The sequence below is a fragment of the Manduca sexta genome, chromosome 6, assembly GCF_014839805.1.
Source record: "Manduca sexta isolate Smith_Timp_Sample1 chromosome 6, JHU_Msex_v1.0, whole genome shotgun sequence".
In the NCBI taxonomy this organism is placed as follows: domain Eukaryota; kingdom Metazoa; phylum Arthropoda; class Insecta; order Lepidoptera; family Sphingidae; genus Manduca; species Manduca sexta.
In genome coordinates this window covers 2209592-2217646 of record NC_051120.1, presented here as the reverse complement: position 1 = coordinate 2217646, position 8055 = coordinate 2209592, and positions in this window count along the sequence as shown.

The window sequence follows — 8055 nt, the reverse complement described above, 5'->3', positions numbered from 1 at the left end:
AAACTCAATCCAAAAATTAATATTTAATGGTAGATTAATAACAGAAATTAATTCTTAATATAGGCCTTAATAGCAAAAAAATTATATGATACATACAAAATAATATATTGACTCGATTTTTATAAAAACAATTCGAATAATTCGAGTTATTTCTAACTCATTATCACTATTATCAGCAATCAAAAACAATTGTAAACTAATTTAGTGAAATACGGTAATGTCGGAAAAAAACTATAATTCCACCAAAAATAATTACGAATGATTAGCCCTATTACTATGTGGGCAATTTGGCTGCGGACCGTACCCGTCGGTTTTCGTGGAATAAATTCCGAAAAACATTTGTTTGATGCTATATAATAAGGATCAACTATGTATGTATGCGTTTACACCCTTAGAGGGTGGGTAGAGAAGTATGTAACGATGACAACTATATAATAATGAAGAATAAAAAATAATAAGATAAGAAACTAGGAGAAAATAAATACGATCTCTCTTTTTTCTTTTAACTTAACTTTTATGATGATATCTTCGATTTTTTTGGTGCCTTGGTTGCGCCTCTGCATACCTCTTCGGGGATAATAGCGTGATGTCTGATATGTATGTGTGTGCGTTAATATTAAAAATTGTTTGAAATTATGGCAAACTTTGGTATAACAGTTTAAAGTCATGGAATCTTCGGGACATACGGTCTGTCTATCAAGAGGTCATATTATGTGAAATTAAAATCTGAACAAACGTTTTGCCTTTGCTTTTAATATTGTATTTATTTTTAGAAAAAATCTACGTTTTATCCCGGAATAGGACTTTAAAGCGAACGAAGCTGCAACCACGATTAGTATCATGATACATCCAATCGAAATTAAAAGAAGAAAGCTAAAACAGAATACAATTCTATCTAGTTAATTATTCACATTTCCCATGACAGGTGTTTTATAATTGAGTTAGTAAATGCGCTGGCAAACGCATACTTCATATACAGCCAACGTCTTCATTCATCATAAATAGTCTAGACAGATGCGTAGGACGATTAAGACATTGTAACAGCTTTTATGCTAGTAACTGGCGGGCAAGTTACTTGCTGATAGGTGCTCTAGTGGTTATACTGACCGTATATATATCAAAGATTTGAGTAAGTGCTTGTAAGTAATAAGGCTTGTCGATCCGCCGCTTATTTCAATTAATGAACCCAATCTTTATCTTCGATACCAAGAAGCCAGTCAAAATAAGTCATTTGTGCGCATGTCAAAAACTTTATGACGGTTTGATAGACTCTACGAGAATAATAATATCTTTTATTGAGGTACATTATTTACAAGTTTTAATTATTTTGTTTCTAATGTTATAATATTATTGTGTCATACATTAAAGTCTATAAGTAACAATTACAAAGACTTCTTTTAATCTTGAATGCATTCACGTTCTTGGTAAAAAAAATACTCGATGAATATATTTTAATCAAATACTATTTAGGTTAATATGTTAAGTATTGGTATTGCATTTTGATATGTATGTTAATTCATTGTATTTTGCTAATGTAAGCAAATGAAATAAACAAAACGCTAGCATATTAAAAATGCTTAGAATAAAAATATAACATTTTATCGAATGTAGTTTCTAATGTATAAAGATACAAGTATTGATTAAAAAAATTACAATTTACAAAACCTTTAACGTTAAAATGGTTTGTAATTGATACTAACATAATGAGTGCATTTTTTTAAATAAGATTTTTATCTACAAATATAATCCGATAAATACTCATAAATAAATTAATGGTAAAACATTGTATTCTAATACGCGCAAATTAACAAAATATCGCATACAACATTAACATTTAAATATTTAATTCTAAAACAATTTTCCGTAATTGAATAAATTAAAATGAATTTATACCTTCCCGAAGACCACACACGTGCAAATGTTAAAAATATAAACGCACTTGTGGATAATTTCGCTTCTGATTGCACCTGTTGCTAACGTAACTTTTAAAATGTCAAATAATTTAAAACGCCCGATTAATTTTTGTAATGCGACCGCGGCCATTTATCTTTTTACACACGATATAAATATCCTTATAATCTTTTAGATAAAACTATAAAGTTATAATGAATTTGTTATGTTGAAAATAAATAAATCATTAAGTATTTTATAAAAATAAAATCGGGTAATTAAAAATGCTAGAGTCATTTATTATGTATCGATTGCTATAGAATAAAATTTACTTAAATTATAAACTTTTTATTGTTGTTTATGCCTACGAGGTTTCGGTTTAAATTTAGAACTTATCTATTTCTTACAATATTAGAAGCAAAATACGTATAAATTGCAATTTATTTAAATTACATATTTTTTTTATTATTGTTTATGCCATAGAGGATTTGGTTTAAATTTAGAACTTACCTATGTCTTATACTACTAGAAGCAAAATACATGAAAATATTATTTTGTTTCTTCGATGTTTCCTTTGTTATTATGGATGTTTATGAACCGGAGTACTTAACATTAGTCGACGTAGTCATTCGCCCCTTCTACTAAAAATCATCATTATCTATAAATTATAGTCTTTGTCTGTCTATTAGTTCTATCGAACATGTGTAGTATACCATCCATACATTTGATATACTATGTACTATTCAAAGCAATAAAATTTGCCTTGTTAATTTTACGAGCGGTCATTTTATTAGCGCTGCCATTAGAAGATGGATTTACTGAAGTCGATCTAACAAGCTCTCTATTGCATTAAACTTACTTTATTGACCTAGCTTTGAACCTATTGTGGAAGGTAAATTTTCATAGTTCAAAACATCGATATATGTACTAGATTTGGCGTTCTGAACATTCACTGTGTTCAACTGAATTTAACTGCAATCCATTAAACTGACTTTAGTATGGTCAATATTGACACTTTGTCGTTGTGTACGTCGTGGCGCTCATGATAAAAGAAGTCGAGTCTAAGTGTAAACCTGGATTTGAGTTAAAAGTATTAGTCACATAAGTAAAATTATTTGTTGTTTTACTAAATAAATATATTATAACAGTGACGTTTTGGTTGCCATTTCAGATTTTGAACAAATAGTTTATATGGACGCCCGTGTCTATGTATGTCAATGGTTGAAAAACTATAGTTCCCGTCGAGAAAGAGGCATTTTAATACGGGCATGGAATAGTGACTGCAGTTTGTACCTGATGGTAATGATACGAGCAAACTGCTCGTCTGATAGTTAGCGATACGATTCCATTAACAGTTGTTCTTGGTAGGATATATTTTATACCCATTGGAAAGCGACTACCGTACACAAGGTGTTAAAACTCGCCGTAGTGGCCCACGTAAGTGTGTCGAGTTACGGGATCAACTTGTGTATATCCGGTTCCAAAAGGCCGGCATAATTGTGTCGACTGCCGAGGGATAATCATCTCTCGTTAGTCGACATTCTATTAGACTCGACTCCATTTATCATTAGGTGCTGTGAGGTAATTCTACCGTGTAAAAAAAAACAATACAGAACTTTGAATTACAAATGCGTGACACTGCGCTCGTCATCCTAAGATAAAATGTCATAATTCCCAGTAACTATTGCCTACAATGTCCTTCAAACCAGAATACAACAGTCATGAACTGTGTACATTATGGTAGAAATAGACATTGCAATGCTACCTATCCAAAACACCCTTTGCATATAACAGACCTATCCAAGTGACAAGAGATTATCCCTAACCAGTATTTCTTTTTTTTTACGACGACGTGACGACACGAGCTTGGCGTTCGCCTGATGGTAAGTGAACGACCGCCCGTAAACAGTAGAAACACCATCCAACACCTTAATTACAAAGTATTGTTTGGTATTCTACTGCACTCGCCATCCTAAGACATGAGATATTAAGTATTATTATGTCCAGTAGTTACACTGGCTACAATGAATCAATCATTGCCGGCCTGTTCGAAATCATCTTAATAACCCGACAGCTATCTATAACAATGTTCATCACAACTCGTGTTTTAGCGTTTCTAAACACAGCTCTCACTAGTTTAAAACAATTACAGTAAACAATATTAAACGTTTCAATGAAATTTTCTTACGTTTATGTCTCAATACGGTTCGTTCAAGCATCATTTAATTTCATACGCCATTACGGCCAGTTTGCCTCGATCCCAGTGCTGCTCGCGTTTAGAGCCGTCTGCTCCTAATGGTGTATGCACAGGGGTCAAGTTATAATGGTAGTATGTTACAGCTATTTTTAAACAACAGTTATAGTTATTTGCAATTATTTCTACTTATGAATTACTGCACTAATTGGTACGAAGCAGCATTACATGAATATTATATGCATTGTCGTGTGAAGAATGTAGAATCAATGTATAAACATGGCTGCAAGTATTATAAACGTGTGGGTATTGGGGTGGAAATGTCCGAGAATGTGTCGGAAGGTGTACTATGTAGGGTACATTATGAAATCATCATTGGCCTGTTATATTTAGATGATTTAAACAGCAATAGGGAAGATGGTTGGAAGCTTGCACAAGCCTGGGATCCAGTTCTACATTTAATTAAATCGGAACCCAAAAGACCGGCTGCCAGACTTCAAGACACTGTGAGCTCATTCTGCGTAGATCGGACCACTAACAGCTAAAATTTTAAAAAAGTTGCATAATTGTAAAATGTAGGTAGATATTGTAACTTTGACTTTACGGATGAATAACACCTCAGTCCCCCCCGTGACCATGAAGGCTGCAAAGTCTTCGAAACGTCGGAAGAAAATAAAATACTAAAACCGCGATAGAATCCGAAAATTAGTTAAATTTCATTGATTTAAACAGCGTCAAAAAATTATATGTGTATTCTATGTGGATTATCATTTGCTTAAACGCTGAAGGAAAACATCGTGAGGAAACCTGCGTACCTGAGAAGTTCTCTATAGGAATTTTGAGGGTTTCAAAGCTACCAATCCGCAGTAGGCCAGCCTGGTGGATTAAGGCCCAATCCCTCTTAGTAGTAGAAACCCGTGCCCAGCAGTGGGACAGTATATAATACAAGGCTCATATTATTTATTATTTTAACAGCGTCAACTATTGGTAGTTGTTTTAAGACATTTTCTTTGGCTGTAGACCAATACGAGAAGGACAAATCCGGCCACGTACAGACATTATTATCAAAGTGGCCTGGCTTAAAAACCAATCAAAAACGCCAGCAAAACCTAAGCATCCAGGAAGAACTCTGATTATGAAAATAGAGGTAAAATATATCTTTACTTTTAAAAGTATACGCCAGTACGCGAACTTATAAAAATGTGACAATAACGATACATGATATTATCCTATTTTGTATAAATTCCTGAGGTAGAATTCTAATTAAATAATCTAATAGTTAAACAATAATATTATTAAGTACTATTCCGCTGAATTTTCACACATTTTCACACGTTTAAAAGTATAATATATTTTATGAATTCTATAAAAATATAGATTGCATAGTTGCCTCCATTTCTTTTACTTTATTGGAGAAGTTTTTTAAGGAGTTGAAGAGTTAAGGCTAAACTGTATTTATACATAACGATTACGACTTCTGGATTGTTAAGATTATTAAAGGTTAGATTACTAAGTTAGCGAGGACCACACAAGATGCCTAAACTGTGCAATGTAAAGATTTAGAAGAGAGAGCTAATTTAAGGGTAAGCCAAAAATAGCTGCCGTAAACTACGTAAACCGGATATAACCAGTTTAGTAGCAACCGATCCGAGACTAAACGAGTAAAAAAACTAACCACCATTACGTGTGCCGCGTGAGACACGCAATTATTTTCCAATTTTAATCAAAAATATCGTCTTCTCAGCCTTTCACTTCCACTTAAGCATTTAAATGTCAATCTCTAACGCGCTGAGTGTTGTGCCTTAAGTCGACCAGTGTAACTTGAGCTGTTGTGGACTCTATGTTCAAATATTAAAGTTTAAACTCGTCTAGCGCAACGAAATTATCTAAAACAATTTTGTTTCGTATGATTAATGTCAGTGCAACTATTGTACATGGATTGTTCTAACTGAACTATCCGGAATTCGTTTGGATTTCGATTCTATTGCAAAGTAATAAGGTGTAATGTGGTTTGATTACCCAAAAACGAACAAAAACCTTCGAGATTACTTAGAAAGTACTTGAAGGAAATTGATAAAAATAACATTAAGATTAGTGTAATTCATATTCGGACATATAATTTAGTTTGTGAGGCAACACAATTATTTGTTTAATCATTATTCATACTTTAAAATAAAAAGAATGAGTCCATAAAGGTAAATTAAAAAATGCTAAAAAAAGTAGAAGTGATTAATAAAAGTAACCGTTATAATTGAGACTTTACATGCATTGTTTATTATTATACTAACTGACCCGCCACAAATTGTCCCGTCTTAACTATGAATTTGCGCGCATTCTGTCAATCGCTGACAGTTATTTCAAACAATTGACAGTTATATAAAATTAATATTTTAGTTAAGTTTCTTAAATTTTCTAATTTTCCGCGCAATTTTTAGATTTTTTTCTTTCATAAGAACCTTCCCCTGACAATAACAAACACATATATAGATATTTGAAAATGATATGTGTAATTTAATTTTGAAATACCAACGCACTATACCTATTCCGCAATAGCTTTTTGCAATTTTGGCGTAGAAAAACGTTAGAACTATGCACACTGGGGATATACATCTTTGATCCAACGTAACTTTTTTGAATCAAATTGGTAGGTTGTATGGTAATACCAAATAAAATTGGGATTGTGAAAACAATCGTGGTCCTAGTGGCGAATTCTTATTGCAATATTATTCAGTAAAAAATATTAAGTTTAAAAATGTATTCTCAAATAGACAAAGACAGTCACTTACATGCGATATTGGTCGCCTTGTACTTACTTAATATATTTTGTATTCTGTTATTAGTTATTGCTCGAACGATCAGGTTTTAGTTTATTTTGACAAATAAAACTTGATGATTACTTATGTTTACGCGAATGTAAGACATTGAAATAAAACTATTTTTCGGATTTTATCGCGGTTTTATATTATAATTTTCTCGAGACGTTTCGAAGACTGCAACCTTCATGGTCACAGGGGAATTGAGTCTTGGTCGTCCGAAAACTCAAACCGCCATAAAATCCTAAAAATGTTTCATCACACAATAAAATTTGGCTGCTCCCAAATTTAGTTAAAGAGTTGTTAATTTTCAATGATGATCTTGATAAGTGGGATTTGAAAATATTTAGTGAGCTTAGTTTTTGTATAAAAATATTGCAAACTTTGGCGACAGTTAAACTGGTCATTAATATTATAAAAAACAAATTTCATATTTTTGCGCGCTGTCAAGACGGTTTTTTGCACTTGAAAAGGAAAACTTGGGATCGATACTTTATTAGATATATAGTATAGGTCTATGTGGTACGAAGGATGTCAAACAATTAAAATTTTCAGTATTTCCAGACGTCACTTCAACTACTGACGCTGTCATAAGGTCTCATAATACAAATAATTCGATGGCTCCTAAGTAAAGAATCTGAAAAAAAAGCGATTCACACTTGTTAACTTTTACTAATATTGGAGTCGGTGACTAATTAAAATTGCTATCCTACATTTAATTATGTATTTATCTAGCTAATTTTCAATCACCAACTCGAAAATTGATAACCAATATAGATAATGTTAAATTATTTTTGGTTTTTAGTTGTATATTGTTTGCAATTTTTTTTTTATTTTTGTTAGTAAAATCAGTATACGTTGAGAACATCATAGTTGACATAATTTAATTAGATAGTATACTTAGTAGCCATCGAATTATGTAATTCTAAATACGCAATTACAACACTAAGGCGCCAACAAGGCCGGAAATGGCAACCATCACATAAATAATTTAAACTAAAACAAGTCAACATAAAATGGAAGACCCAAGAATGCAGACGATAAAACTATTTGTTCGACAATAGCACTCGTCATAGTGCAGACAAATGATTGTGAGCAAAACAAAGATTTCTATATATGGTCAGCAGAGAGTTAGCATAAATACGTTGTTGGAATTAG